Genomic DNA, 16,129 nt, shown 5'->3' with positions numbered 1-16,129 from the left:
CTAATCACTCCTGCAGATCTCTCTCAGGTAAAATAGCATAGAATATGTATAGCTTTCTTGATTCATCATATTGGAGCATGCAGATGAACCTGTCTCCTAATCGTGGGTTCCGCTTATGATTGCTGCCCCCTAGTACTTCTCTGCGACCGTTCACAATTTTGCTCCAGTCTTTTACTATTAAGCATTCCTCGCTATTAGAAATCCTGAATGCACTAAAGTGCATTGTAGGATATCTTGGCCATAAGCTAAGAATTTTCATGGTACCTTTAGTCTCGATCCAATCAGGCACAACATTCATCGGGAGTCCCTGTTGAAGAACATTGTATAGTAACATACTTAGCAATGAAGTTTAGCTTAAAAAATAATGTATGCAAAAGATGCACTGAGGAGAAATAGTAGAAATCTTACCATCTTTCCTAAATATATGTGACCGTAGTTCTGTACGAACACTATTGGTCTCACGTTTTGAGTACTAACATTTATAAGTGCAGGAAAAAATTTTGTCTTGGCAGCATCAAGATCCTCATGCCATGAAACATAACGACTTGTCTCCTCGCAGCTTAGTTCAGCCCAAGGACAGTGGACGGTCCTGTCTACCAAGTGGCGGACATGTTTGCTTGATTGGAAATAAGCTGTCAATATAAATCACTTGTCAACTCTTTCTGAATAAACAATATCGAAGACATAAATATGGTTGAGAAACTCACATAATGGTAGAGGCGTCTGCACATCGACCCAGATGTCTCTATTACCTTCAATATCATCTTTTGGACGAATATCAAAGGTGATAACCATATCAGGCTCAAATGCATAAGCCTTGCATAGTGCTTGCCAAGTTTTGCATTCAAAATAAGTGCATGTGTCTGCATTGTATAATTTGACATTGAAGGTATAACCATGCTCAGTCTGCAAGTAAACTTTTTTTACCTCCATAGTTTTGTTAGGACTGAAACCTATCTTATCCAAGACAAAAATTCTTGCATGGCAGGGGATACGCTAGTAGAATAGTGGAAAAAATTAAAATTAAAAGTTGAAGCAAATGAAGCATAAGTCATGCTTAATTATGAAAAAATACTTGCCGTTCTGACTTACTGTATCCACTTCGAAGTTCTGATCCAGCTTGATGCTAAAGTGCCTATCATCAACTACAAAATTTCTGCCGCACAGGCCGCGCTGGTGTTCGCAGTATTCACACATAATGAAATCGTGTTCGTCGTCAAACGATATTCCTATGTTCATAGGTGAAACATTAAACACTTATTAGTTCTATTAATTCAACTAATTCAACTAGTTCAACTAATTAATTCAACTAATTCAACTAAGCACTTACAAAAAATATACCTAAATAAAGTAGCTCAACTAATTCAACTAACTAGTTCAACTAATTAATTCAACTAATTCAACTAAACTAGTTCTATTAATTTTCTTACTAAAATAAGGTAGCTAGTTCTATATAGTAAAATGTTAATTAGATAATCAAATCTCATATAACTAAATTAGATATATATCTAACATATAATTTATATCTAATTCATCTAACATTTGACATTAATATCTAACATATGTTCATATATAGGTGAAACATTAAACACTTACTAGTTCTATTAATTCAACTAAATAAACTAGTTCTATTAATTCAACTAAGCATTTACTAAAAATAAACTAGTTCAATTAATTTCTTACTAAAATAAAGTAGGTGGTTCTTTATAGTAATATTTTGATTAGATCATCAAATCTCATATACCTAAATTTTCTTACTAAAAATAACTAGTTCTATTAATTCAACTAATTCAACTAAGAATTTACTAAAAATAAACTAGTTCTATTAATTTTCTTACTAAAATATATAAATTAGCTATATATAGTAATATTTTAATTAGATCATCAAATCTCATATACCTAAATTTTCTTACTAAAAATAAACTAGTACTAATTCAACTAGTTACTTCAACTAAGCATTTACTAAAAATAAACTAGTTATATTAATTCAACTAGTTCAAATAATCTCATATACCTAATTAATTAATATCTAGCTAATTCATCTAACAATTGACATTAATATTTCACTTCTCTATCTAATTCATCTAACATTAACATTCTAACATTCTTATCTAGGTAATTAATCTAATTTGGTCATCTAATTAACAATTTGACATGCATTAATATAAAAACAGAAATAGAAAATAAGTAAAAAAAATGTGTGTGTGTGTGTGTGCATGTGCGTGTGTGTGCGTGCTTGTGTGTGTGTGTGTGTGTGTGTATGATTGAGGGCGGCGGTGTACGGGCGGCGGCGGTGATACGGCAACGACGGGGGCAGCGCGAGACGACGATGATGGGCGGCGGGGGCGGCGATGACGACGTACGGCGCACGGCGGGGACGGCGAGCGGCGGGGGCGGCGCGAGACGGCGAGGACGGGCGGTGGGGGCAGTGACAACGACGTACAACGCTCGGCGAGGATGGCAACGACGGGCGGCGAGGCAGCGCGCGATGGGCGACGGCGCGGCGGCGGCGGCGACGATAATGGGCGTTGGATAGAAGACAAGCGACGCACGGATGAAAACTGGATTTTCGTAAGTGCCATATATATAGGAGGGACCTTTAGTACCGGTTGATGGCTCCAACCGGTACTAAAGGCCTATTTTGGCCAGGTCAAGAGGCGGGAAGCGGACCCCTTTAGTACCGGTTTTGTGGCTCCAACTGGAACTAAAGGCCCCCCATTAGTACCGGTTGGAGCCACGAACCGGTACTAAAGGTGCTGCGCTGCCATCCGCGGTGCACAATGTTTAGTCCCACCTTGCCGAGCGAAGGGCAGCCGCACTGGTTTATAAACCCAGCCGCGGCTGCTCCTTCGAACTCCTCTATATAGTAGGCTTCTGGGCCTAACTATGGCGCGCTGTCCTATGAGTCTGCCGAACCTTTTGGGCCTGAATTTGCACATCCTAGGTCTGGCAGGCCCACTGGGCAGCGTGCCAACAATTTTTTTATAGTTTTTTTTCTGCTTTATTTATTTTCTTCTATTTATTTTTCAGTAATTTTTTATATAGTTTTTTCTTTTCTGCATTATTTATTTACTTCTATTTATTTTGAGTAATTTTTTATATAGTTTTTTTTCTTTTCTACTTTATTTATTTTCTTCCATTTATTTTTGAGTAATTTTTTTTTGTATTTAGTTTCTTCGTGACCCTCTCTTCTCTTTCACACGTGCTATGCGGGTGAAATGATGATACCATGGCAAGTTTCAACATTTTCAGAGTTCATTTTGTAGTGATTTTCAATTTCACGGTCATTTAGCTCTCTAAAAAATTCGGTAAATGACTGAAAAACAGCAAATGATGTGAGAACGTGTTGGAAATTGATGACGTCGCTTTGAATGTTGCATAATGAACGCAAAAGATGTCGGGATTTCAAATAAGTATAAAAAACATTGAAGTGCCCGTGTAACAGATGAGTTCTCGTACGAAACCCTGATACTCCGAAAGACATTGTCCAGTTTGTATATGAAGTGCGTCAAGTTTTTGCCGTGACCCTCTCTACTCATTCGCACATGCTATGCAGGTGAAATGATGATACCATGGCAAGTTTCAACATGTTTAGAGTTCATTTTGTAGTGATTTTCAATTTCACGGTCATTTAGCTCTCTAAACAATTCGGTAAATGACTGAAAAACAGTAAATGATGTCAGAACATGTTGGAAATTGATGACGCCGCTTTGAATGCTGCATACTGAACGCAAAAGAAATAGGGATTTCAAATAAGTTTAAAAAACATTGAAGTGCCCGTGTAACAGATGAGTTCTCATCCGAAACTGTGATACTCCGAAAGAGATTGTCTAGTTTGTACACGAAGTGCATCCAATTTTTGCCGTGACCCTCTCTACTTTTTCGCACATGGTATGCAGGTGAAATGATGATTCCATGCCAAGTTTCAACATTTTCAGAGTTCATTTTGTAGTGATTTTCAATTTCACGGTAATTTGGCTCTCTAAACAAATCGGTAAATGACTGAAAAACGTCAAATGATGTGAGAACATGTTGGAAATTGATGACGTCCCTTTCAATGCTGCATACTGAATGCAAAAAACGTCTGTAGTTCAAATAAGTTTAGAAAAATTAAGTACCCGTGTAACAGATGAGTCACTACAAGCAATATGTCAACTAGTGACCTTCTGTCAGTGACCCTGGAAGAAATGGTCATAGATCTATGACCATTTCAGACCAATTGGTCAAAAGCTGTTCGGGGGGCTCCAAACCCTAAACTATTGCGACCATTTTGGTCAGAAAGGTCGTAATTTTCTTACATGAAATGGTCATAAAGCAAACAACGCTAGTCCGCTGCCTTATTTCTAGTTTTTAACGACCAATATAGATGGTCATAGCCTTGTAAATTGTGGTGGGTTGCTATGACTAGGTGCCACCTCATTAGTTTTGCCTATGTGTCATGTCCATGTGGCAGTTTTTGCCCTAGGTTGTGAAGCAACCTATATTTCTATCATTCCCAAAAATCCCAAAAAAATCTCATAAATTCTTTGGGTCATATCTTCGTCAAATATGTAAAAACCTTCCTTTCCTAGTTCAAAAATAATTCAAAAATATTCATTTTCCTATTCTTTTCAAAACAACAGTTTGTGAAAGAAGTACCACTTTGGCATGTCCAAATAGTATCCATTTTCTACAGTGCTTTCCTATGCCCAAATAACCATCCTCCACCAAGTGCCAGCTCAATCCATTCATTATTTTGAGCCGAGCTTCAACATTCGTATTTATGTCTAGTGTGGTAGTTTGCAAAGCAAGTACCACCTAGGCTCCTCCTTTTGAGCTGAAAATTTGTGAAGACGGTCTTCTTAGTAACTGATCATCCTCAGCCAAAACTCACGCCCATTAGCCATGTACATTTCTCATACCGCTAATCAAACACTTGGCTGCTAATTCATGTTTGAGCATCGATCGGTCTCCTCGTGAGAATCTTATGTTGTAATTTTCTTCCTAGCACCTACTTGGGGAGTGCCCAACCCACTAGACATGCCTAGGCTGCTTCAAACACATGGCAACGCCACGGTCATGCGGTGACCACGCGGCAGGCATGCGAGCTTACGCGCTCTAGAGTTGGGGGCCTCGGCCACCGCCCAAACCTCGACGTATCGCCACCAAACCATGTATTTATGATTAAATAGGTACTTATGTAACTATAAATGATTTTTGGAAAAAATAAATAGTAAACTATGAGGCAGCTGCAGTTCAAATTTGACCCGCTTCCTCCTGAATCAGCGGGAATTTGCCTTTTTCACCAGAAGTGGATAAAACTTTTTACACCCAACCATTTTTGTCAATTGTGCATTGAATATGTCCTAGTATTTAGAAAATTGATTTGGTGCAATTTTGCAACAATTATTTGGGAGGTCCTTCACAAAAAAACCTCCTTTTGGGCACTCGAAAAATGGAAAATGGTTTTTTCATCCAAAGGAAATGAAAACTTCCTTAGGAAATATTGTTTGCCATTCCAATATGCACCCTTGTGCACAATATGAGATCATTTAAACAAACTATGCCATGAATGTGGCCATAGGATTGATCATTTCGCTTGAAAGCCATGAATTTTCACGCATGATAGCTCATTTCCGAGAACACTTTTTCAAAAAGGATTGCCGTATTGCAAGTTTATTATTTTTCCTAGTAACTTGGTCATATATAATGACACAATGCAAAGGTTTTCCAATTTTTTGATTTTTTTTTGAATTTTTTATGCCCGTTTCAAAATGCGGTCAAAACGGCGGGAATGACCGTTCCTAGCTAATGGTTGAATCTTGGAATTTGTTTGGTGTTTCTCTGATTAAATGGATACTTAAAAGATAAAGAGCAAACTACAAGGTAGCTACAGTTCAAATTTAACCCACTTCCACCTGGATCGGTGGAAATTTGTCTTTTTCACGAGAGGTGGATCAAAACTTTTTACACCCAACCATTTGGTCAATTGTGCATTAAATATGGCCTAGTATTTTATACAAATGATTTGGTCCAATTTTGCAATAATTATTTGGGAGGTCCTTCACAAAAAAACCTCATTTTGAGCACTCGAAAAATGGAAAATGTTTTTTCGTCCAAAGAAAATGAAAACTTCCTTAGGCAACATTGTTTGCCATTCCAATATGCACCCTTGTGCACAATATGAGATCATTTGAACAAACTATGCCATGCATTTGGCCATAGGATTGATCATTTGGCTTCAAAGCCATGAATCTTCACACATGATAGCTCATTTATGAGAACACTTTTTTAAAAGAATTGTTGTATTACAAAATTATTATTTTTTCTGGTAACTTGGTCATATATAATGACACAATGCGAAGGTTTTCCAATTTTTTGATTTTTTTTAAATTTTTATGCCCGTTTCAAAATGCGGTCAAAACGGCGGGAATGACCGTTCCTAGCTACTGGTTGAATATTGGAATTTTTTTGGTGTTTCTCTGATTAAGTAAATTCTTATGTACCTAGAAATTATTTTTGTAAAAAATAAAGAGCAAACTACAAGGCAGCTACAGTTCAAATTTGACCCACTTCCAACTGAATCATCGGAAATTTGTCTTTTTCACGAGAGGTGGATCAAAACTTTTTACACCCAACCATTTGGTCAATTGTGCATTAAATATGGCCTAGTATTTTATAAAAATGATTTGGTCCAATTTTGCAATAATTATTTGGGAGGTCCTTCACAATAAAACCTCATTTTGGGCACTTGAAAAATGGAAAATGGTTTTTTTGTCCAAAGAAAATGAAAACTTCCTTAGGCAACATTGTTTGCCATTCCAATATGCACCCTTGTGCACAATATGAGATCATTTGAACAAACTATGCCATGAATTTGGCCATAGATTGATCATTTGGCTTGAAAGCCATGAATTCACGCATGATAACTCATTTATGAGAACACTTTTTTAAAAGAATTGCCGTATTACAAATTTATTATTTTTCCTAGTAACTTGGTCATATATAATGACACAATGCGAAGGTTTTCCAATTTTTTGATTTTTTTTTAATTTTTATGCCCGTGTCAAAATGCGGTCAAAACGGCGGGAATGGCCGTTCCTAGCTAGTGGTTGAATCTTGGAAAACTTTTGGTGTTTCTCTGATTAAATAGATACTTATGTACCTATAAATAATTTTTAGAAAAAATATAGAGCAAACTATGAGGTAGTTGCAATTCAAATTTGACACACTTCCAGCTGAATCGGCGTAAATTTGTCTTTTTCATGAGAGGTGGATCAAAACTTTTGACACCCAACCATTTGGTCAATTGTGCATTAAACAGGGCCTAGTATTTTATGAAATTCATTTGGTCCAGTGTTGCAACAAATATATGGTAGGCCCTTCACAAAAAAACCTCATTTCAGGCACTCAAAAAATGAAAAATGAATTTTTCGTCCAAAGAAAATGAAAAATCTCTTAGGCAACATTGTTTGGAATTCCAAGATGCACCATTGTGCACAATATGAGATCATTTGAACAAACTATGCCATTTAAAAAAAATTATGCCCGTTTCAAAATGCGGTCAAAACGACGGGCTTGACCGTTCCTAGCTAGTTGTTGAATCTTGGAAACATTTTGATGTTTCTCTGATTAAATAGATAGTTATGTACCTAGAAATGATTTTTGGAAAAAATAAAGAGCAAACTATGAGGCAGCTGTAGTTCAAATTTGACCCGCTTCCTACTAAATCGATGGAAATTTGTCTTTTTCATCAGAGGTGGGTAAAAGCTTTTGACGCCCAACGTTTGGTCAATTATACATTAAATATGGACTAATATTTTAGACAAATTATTTAGTGCCATTTTGCAAAAAATGTATGGTAGTTCCTTTACAAAAAAAACACATTTTGGTCTCTTAGAAAATGAAAAATGGTTCTTTTGAGCAAAGAAAATGAAAACCTCCCAAATCAACATTGTTTCTCATGCCTAAATACACACATGTACAAAATATTGGTTTATTTAAACTAACTATAAGAGGTTAAATGTTTGCCTGAATAAGATGGTACAAACTATAAGAGAAAAAACAAAAAATGCTTAATTCTGATTGGTGGAACCAGCTGTGGCATGGATCAGTGACATGGCAAACATCTGTCCATCCATCCATCCGTCCGTCCATCCACCCCTCCGCTCTCTCAGCTAACCCAATCCACCCCTCTCTCTCGCATAGCTAACCCTAGCGATCCACCTCTCCCCGCCCCTCCCCTCCCCTCGCGCGGTCGCCACCCACCTCTTCCTGTCTCGATTCCCACCCACATCACCGCCGCCGCTGCCGCCGGCCTACGCCATCCCCCCACACTGCCGCCCTGAAACCCCCTCCTCACCTTCTCTCCCCGATCGAGTGGCAGTAGGTGAGGCAGAGGCGGCAGCCAGATCCGCCGCGTTTCTTCCGGATCCGCGCCCTCCCCACCACCGGTTCATCTCCAATCCCGCCACCGACACCCACCCCCACCCCCACAGGCGACCTCCCGTAAACCCATCACCATCGGCGACCTCCCTCCCTTGCTCCTCAACCCAACCCAATCCCGGTTCGATTCAGTTCAGAGACGAAACCCCTCCTACATCGCCGCTGCGGCCACACACTGCCAATCCCCTCACTCCACCACGCCTTCTTCCTGTCCCGATTCCCGGACGGGCGTCGACACGGCCAGCGTCAAGATGTCCATGAACCCCTTCTGTGAGATTTCCGTGGACGAGGCGCTGCACCACACTCACCATGGGCGCCGACCACGCCGTCCACGTCCTCCATGACCCCGACCCCGACCCCGCCCGCCCGCTCCTCCCGCTTGCCATCGCCAAGATCATCCGCGCCCTCACGCTACAGGAGACCCCCGGCCTCCTCATCCTCGGCAAGCAGGTTCTCAGATCGGCCTCGATTCAGTCAGTTGTTTGCCTCATCTTTCATGGTGTCTGACTTGCTCTGCTTCCTGCCTGCGCGTGCAGAGTGCTCCCTCTAGGTGAAGTCACCCACCGCAGCGCCAAGGGATTCATCTCCGAGGACGAGTTCCTCTCCATCCCGGAGTTCTCCACCAACCGCTCTCCCAGGTCCGTCCCTCCCCCTCCCCCTCACTCTCTCGTCGCCGAGACGGGCAATTTTGTTCCCCTGCTCCCTTTGTCCCCGTCTTGCCACCTCCAGATGACTCACTAACTGATTGTAGTACCAGTGCGTGCCTCTTGTTTTTATGCGCTGTCCTTGGATTACACACACATCACTTGCCTCTACTACTATTTTCCTAGTGGTATTGTATACAGCTCTGTCCCCACTCAGTTTTTCCACTAATTGGGAAAAACTAATCCAGCATTATACCAATCACAGAACATGTACGCAATCGATCGGCATAGGGAGTTTTACCGTACATGTGGAACCTGAATATCTCTATGAAGACAAGCACCTTCCACATCTGCTTGGAAAAAGCTCTGGCTATCTTTGATTGGGTACGGACGGACTCATAGTTTTCAAAGACTGGTATAATGCTTTTTGTCAAATACGTAACACTTATCATAGACCACAAAAATCTCCATATAGATCATTTCTACTGAAGATTTGCATCTCATTTTTCTTCCCCAGAAAAACTCGGTGTATCTAATTTGTACATATAGTGTATTTTTTCCAGCAAAACATGACCTCCCTTGCAAATTACATAGCCCTGTTGACTTTCTTTACTCAGTTTGACTATTTTAGTTATATTTAGGAGATTCAGCAGTGTCAACTATGGAGGTGAGACTGATTTTGACCTTCCATTTCTTCTATTTGCAGAGGTTGCTACGTATGGTTGATGGATTGAACTTCAAGGAATTTGTTTCTTTTCTCTCTACCTTCAGCGCAAGGGCCAGCCTTCAGCAAAAGATTGAGTGTAATGCTCATCACGTTTCTTTTCCTTTTTGCTGTCTATCTTGAAAGGAGTGTATGTTGGTTTGGGTCTCTCTGATCCTTATGATGACTACTAATTTGTTGGTCCGGTGTTGATCGGGTTTGTGTTTCATTGAGCAGTGAGATTTAAGGTGTATGACATTTATGGCAAGGGGAAATTATCCTTCAAGGACCTGGTACAGATTTTACGTGACCTAACAGGCTCATCCATGTCAGAGAAACAAAGAGAGGTTCTGATTTGATCCAATCCTATATTTCATTGCATAGTACTACATTCACTTGCAAGTACACTTACTAAATCAACAAGAACAAATGTGGCTCTTTCCTTGTTTCCTTTTCAAATAATTAGTACTGTGCCATCATAAACACATCAAGTGTGCATATCTTGTTTCCAAAGTGAAGGGAACCCTGGCACTAAATTGTAGGTTTCTTCATTGCAGTAAATGTTCAGAGTAGCATGCTTCGCAGTGCAAATTCCTATGTTGATATTTACTACTACCTCTGTTCGTAAATATAAGACTTTTATTTACGAACAGAGGAGCATTAGCTAGAAAATATAGCCTTGTGTGGAACCAATCCTTGTGTATCTAAGAGCTAAACAAACATGCCATACAAGGAAATGGAAGGCTTGTGTAGTTTCAACTGTTCATTGCCAATGATTAATCATCTTGTTTGTTTTTTGGCTGCATCTGACATACGTTCTTATGCCTGTTTACTCCAGGTCAGGCTCACGTTGCGTGGCTGAAAGGAAAATGAGCCTATGCTTGCACCAACATTATTAGAATGAGGTGTGGGCATGTATCATTTTTTAAACTCTGCTATCTTTTCCCAAGTCTTTATTATCTTGCCTAGCCTTGTACTGATATGTATTGTTTGCTACTAATTACCCAAGATAGTGTGTGATGTTAAGGATAACCTGAGAACACATGCCTAAGCTTATAAGATATGGCATGTGACAGTGCTGCTGCTGTTTGAATGCTTCTACTGCTAGCTGCTTGCTTAGATAGGTGTGCACTTGTGCTGGTGGTGGTGCTGCTTGTGCTGCTACTGCTCATTCTTGTGCTCCTAACAAAATTGAATATAATCATTCTTGTTGGATCGTGCAGACATGTATTTGCTGCTAATTCTTGTGCTGCTAACACATTCTTGTACTGCTCATTCTTCTGATGCTTAAGCTGTTGATTGCCTAATTTTATTCATCGTCTCCAGAATAAATTCATTTGATTGCCTGCGACATCTCCACTTAAATACTAATAATGCTACTGTCTAGGTTTTGTTCAATTGGACTGACTATATATCTCTTGTAAAATTGTGGTCTTGATCTTTTGTTTAAACCTGAGACATCATGCATAACTAGCTCTTCCTTTCAGTCTAAACCTGAGACCTCTTTTGTTCTATATTCAGATCTGGCTGATGGCCACAGTGTTGTTTTGTTGTGCTTGATAAACCTGAGACTTATTTTTATTGTAATATTGAAGTTTTTTGGTTCTGGCCTTAGCAGCAGTACACTCTAATTTTGGTGGCCTTTATGTTCATTCTTTTACAGGAGCTCCAGGCCTATTTTTTTGGAGTGTGAAGTCGTGAAGCCAAGTGTGAAGCAGTACTTAGCAAACAGTTTTTGGTTCTGTACTTAGCAAAGAGTTTTTGGTTCTGAAGTATGAAGCCAAGTGTAAATTGTAATATTGTAAAAGTATAATGTAGTGTTCATGAATTATATCTATTCTGTCCTATTTGAAATAATGATTATGTATGTTGAAAATATGTGAAATGGAAACTTGACCAGTGGGACCCAGTTATGAATATAATCTGAGCAATTTTGAAATTTATGACATGTGTGACTGATGTATGGCATTATGACTACTGGGACCAGTGCCAAAATATAATTATTGAAGTAGAAAATAAATGACTGTAAGAGTGCCAAGGCCAAAAATAAAGAACCTGAAATATTGGGCTTGGCCCATGTAGCCCACAAGAATTAACTTGGAAAAAGCTTGAATTGTTGGGCTAGGCCCATGTAGAAAATCGAATTGGACCGGGCTGATTCTTGTGCCACATTAGATTGCCACGTCGGATGCCTACGTGGCCTGGGGAGGCTGCTAGTGACGAAAACAAAACAATGGGCATATTTTAGTCGTAAACATCTACGACCTTCTCACAGAGAAGGTCGTTAATTTCAGATTATGACCGCCAGCTTTTGACCTTCTGTTTTTGGTCACAAAAAGGTCGCAAATGAAAAACAATGACCTTTTAGTGACCAATAGTCAAGGTCACAAGTTGACATATTTCTTGTAGTGAGTTCTCGTCCGAAACCCTGATACTCTGAAAGAGATTGTCCAGTTTGTACACGAAATGCGTCCAGTTTTGAACTGAGTGAAGAGTGTGAGGGGCGGCCGACGGGGGAGGACCGGTGCGGGGGATTGAGGGGGAGACCGAGTGAGTGGAGAGAGTGAGGGCGTAAACATGTAAAAATATACATAAAAATGCATTGATTATCTATGATCTTTTTGTGTACAATCTGAATTGTCAATATGAGTCCTCAACAGTTTAGAAACTGGTGAAGACCAAGTGCAAATGAAGACCAAGTGCTTGTGATAGTTTGAGAAGTAACATATTTAAGGTGGTAAAAATCTTGCTAGGGGAGCGAGGTGGGACTAAAAACAGCCTGCGACAACCTCTTTACTACCGGTTCATGCCACGAACCGGTACTAAACGTGTTAGCCGCGCCCCAGCCACTTTAGTACCGGTTCGTGGCATGAACCGGTACTAAAGGTTCTCAATGAACCGGTACTAAAGATCTCCTCCCGCCTAGCCAGTTGAACCAGCACTAATGGACACATTAGTGCCGGCTCGAATGCAAACCGGGACTAATGTGTCTCACATTTGACCCTTTTTCTACTAGTGATAGGTCCTAATGCGTCTTTCGAGGCTAACTTTGACCAACCGTTAGAGCAATAATATATGACATGTAACTTACACAAAGCATACCTTCAATTTTGTATGTCAAAGGAGCTTCCAATAATATAATTTTCATAGTATACATCTTATGTGCTATTAATCTTGTCAATAGTCAAAGGTTGTCTTGAAACACGCATTAGGCCCATATAGATGGAATGAGGGAGTAGGTCCCATGCAAAAAATGAGAATAAAATTCAAACATCTAGGCATCGTGGCTCGGTCAAGAACATTGAGAAACTTGGTTTTAAAATCATGAAACTTGGCATGGTGTCATGTCATGGTAAAAAAATTGGCCGAATAGGAACAAAATTTGGTATAAGCTTCTTGCAAATTGGAGCTTCTCTCAAGAAGGCTCGTGGTTTTGGGAGGGAACGTGTCACCTTTGTGTGCATAATACAAATTTGAAATACAAGCACATGTTCTAGTGCACCAGAGTTGGTTGAAAAATCACATGTGTGTCCTCGGGTAAATTTCTAGGTTCCATGCAAGAATGGGAATGAAATTCAAAATTCTAGGCGTCGTGGCTGGGTTGGAAACATTGAGAAACTTAGTTTTTTAATTCCTGTAAATCCAAAACACGCATGAAAATAATGAAACTTGGCTTGGTGCCATGACATGGCACCAACATGCTGTGGTAAAATTGCAGTCCGATTTGCGAAGGCGCGCACATTAACAATCAGCAAAGTCATTTTGGAACAAGTGATGTCACGTTACATTCGGAAACACAAGTATTATTGAAACCGTGGGGGTTCTACTTACTAGTACCATTTACGTGCCGCCACGCGTCCCCATTCTTTATTAGCTAGGAGGCGCCGTGCAGGGTAGCTATTTGAGTACGAGAGGCGTGCGATCAAACCCCTGCGCATGCTTATCGGGAGGAGAGCCGTTTGACCTCCATCTGTCGTCCACCTCTCTCCCAAGGTCTCCATTAATGGCGGCCGAGCCTGTGTTTAATGGCGTGGCTATGTCTCACTCGACTGAGATTTAAGAGAGAAAAAAGAAAATCTGAAAGTACGGATCTTGATGTAAGATCCGACGAACCTATATAGCATCTACTGTGGCTTATAGCAAGACTAATGAATATATAAGGATGGTTAAATTTTTTTGATCAAAGAAGGGCTTGCCCCTTCCGATTTTTATTACTGAAAACCACCACAATCCACAAGAAGTTCAGCACAACTCCAGCCTAACACGAAGGACTAAAAGCTACCAGATTGAAATCGCAACATCCCAAGAGGCCAACAAAGGCCAAACATCCGCGCTAGAACCCAACATTTCACAACCGACGACACAATCCACATCCTAAAATGATTATTACATCAACAGAAACCAGGAAACTCGTCTTCGCGGCAAGCGGCGATGAGCTCTTTCGTGTCCTCAAGACGTTGCTTGAGAATATCCACGGATTCCTCCACCAACCTTTGGCGCTCGTTGCGGAGCATGTCGTTCTTGTCCATAAGTTTCTTCAACAAGGCACTGGTCTCCTCCTGCAGGTCTGCACTTCGGACGATCTTCTCCCTCAGCAGGTCGCGCTCGGCCCGGAGCCTCTCATTGCCCTCCCTTAGTTGCCGGATGACGCCGGTAGCCTGTTCAAACAAGGCTATCATGTCATCCAGCAACCTCGCCGAGCCGGAGATTTGATCCATCAGGCTATGGATGATCACATGCATGCGCCTGTAACACTCGTCGCCTACCCGTGAGAAATTTTCCAAGGCTGCCGCGGCGCGGCGGGACATCTCTGCTGCATTCATGGCGCGGCGGGACATCTCTGCTGCTTCCGCGGTGCGACCGGACCAGTCTGCTGCATCGACAGCGTGGCGGGACCTCCGTGCTGCTTCAGCGGCACGGCGGGACCTCTGTGCTGCTACTTCCGCGCGGAGGGACATGTCGGCTGCTCTCGCAGTGAGGTGGGACATCTCTCGTGCTTCCGCATCCATGCTTGCCTCTCCCTGGTGGCAATCTCTCGACCCAGAACTCACGCTGGCCATGGCAGACGCAAGGAAGGATGCTGAATGACTTGTTTGTTTTTGTGGATGAGGAGTTGAGGAGGAATGTGCAGTCATCTTGGCATACTAGTATTTATAACCGAGTACTAATACGCTCCTAAGTGGGAAACCGTTTAGGTTGTGATCGGTGTGAACAGGTTTGCAATTCAATATAGCATGGACTAATTTGGAATGTGACGAGACACAAGCTCAAAATTTATTGACGGTTCTAATTTCGAAGTGCGGCACTATTCCCGGATGGAGTACTTCTTTTTCTACTCCCTCCTTGGGCTTATCTCAAAATTTTAGTTCTTCCATTTTATAAGGCTCAATTTGGTTGTCCCCAACACATGTTCAGATTCCAAGGTGCAGTAAATCATTGCATGCACCCCAACACAAGAAAATTGACCAACGCACGTACTTTATGCATGCATGCATCGCAATTAATGCATTAAACCTATCTCTCTAGACTTCTCGCACGCACCATCGTTCCACCCACAAAAATTTGTACTCTGAGTTTAGTAGTACGTTATACAGGAAGAGAAGAGGTGCACGCACGCACTCGTCCTCTCACACACGCATCTGTTTTTTCTTGAAAAGGAGGGTGATAACCCCCGGACTCTGCATCTGGGAGTCACCCACGCAAATTATTGAAATATATCGAGTGTAGTGCTTTGATGTGTCGCTCAACTCATCATCAATGAGAAGTTTGATTATCCTCTCCCTCGCGGACTTAACTGCACCTGCCTTTGGCTGTATGACAGGTTGGCCACACACCTGTAGGGCCCACCTGTCATACACGCAAAGGCAGGAGCGTCCCTCCCTCGCCCATGAGCGTGGTGGTTGGCAAGACTAGGAGAAGCTTTGGCTACACGCTCTCCCTCCCGCGCGTGGTGGACATGCAGTAGTTCAATCGGTGTCAGATGTCCAGAAGCGTACTATAGTACTCCTCCAGTGCAGTAGTATTCCATCATTGTTCGACTTCCCAAAGAGGCGAAGAGCCAAGGGCAGCCCGGACGCTCGTGTGGGAGTTTCATGTGTATAGTAGTCTAGGATAGCGTGTAACGTGCCTGTAAGCTTAAATTCGTTGGGGTCGGCTCCATGCTATGTGGCCGTCTCGAGGTTTTAAAAAAATTAAAATAGTCTTCTGGCCCTACCCGAAAACTGCGGCACGTACTGCCCGGGAAAAGCCCCGCCCTCAACTTTTAACTACGCGAAAATAGTTCGAGCTTGTTTGTTCTATATAAATACAGTATTTACTCTATGTTTATTCACCCGTGGGGTTGCTCAATGAATGGAGG

General features: G+C 41.3%; 1 pseudogene; it reads left to right on the top strand.

The window, feature by feature from the left end:
* The first annotated feature begins 200 nt into the window (after window positions 1–200).
* On the top strand, window positions 201–11,686 carry LOC123101473 (uncharacterized; annotated as a pseudogene).
* Window positions 11,687–16,129: the final 4,443 nt, after the last annotated feature.

The sequence above is a fragment of the Triticum aestivum genome, chromosome 5A, assembly GCF_018294505.1.
Source record: "Triticum aestivum cultivar Chinese Spring chromosome 5A, IWGSC CS RefSeq v2.1, whole genome shotgun sequence".
Classification (NCBI taxonomy): domain Eukaryota; kingdom Viridiplantae; phylum Streptophyta; class Magnoliopsida; order Poales; family Poaceae; genus Triticum; species Triticum aestivum.
This window is presented reverse-complemented; position numbering and strand designations above follow the sequence as displayed.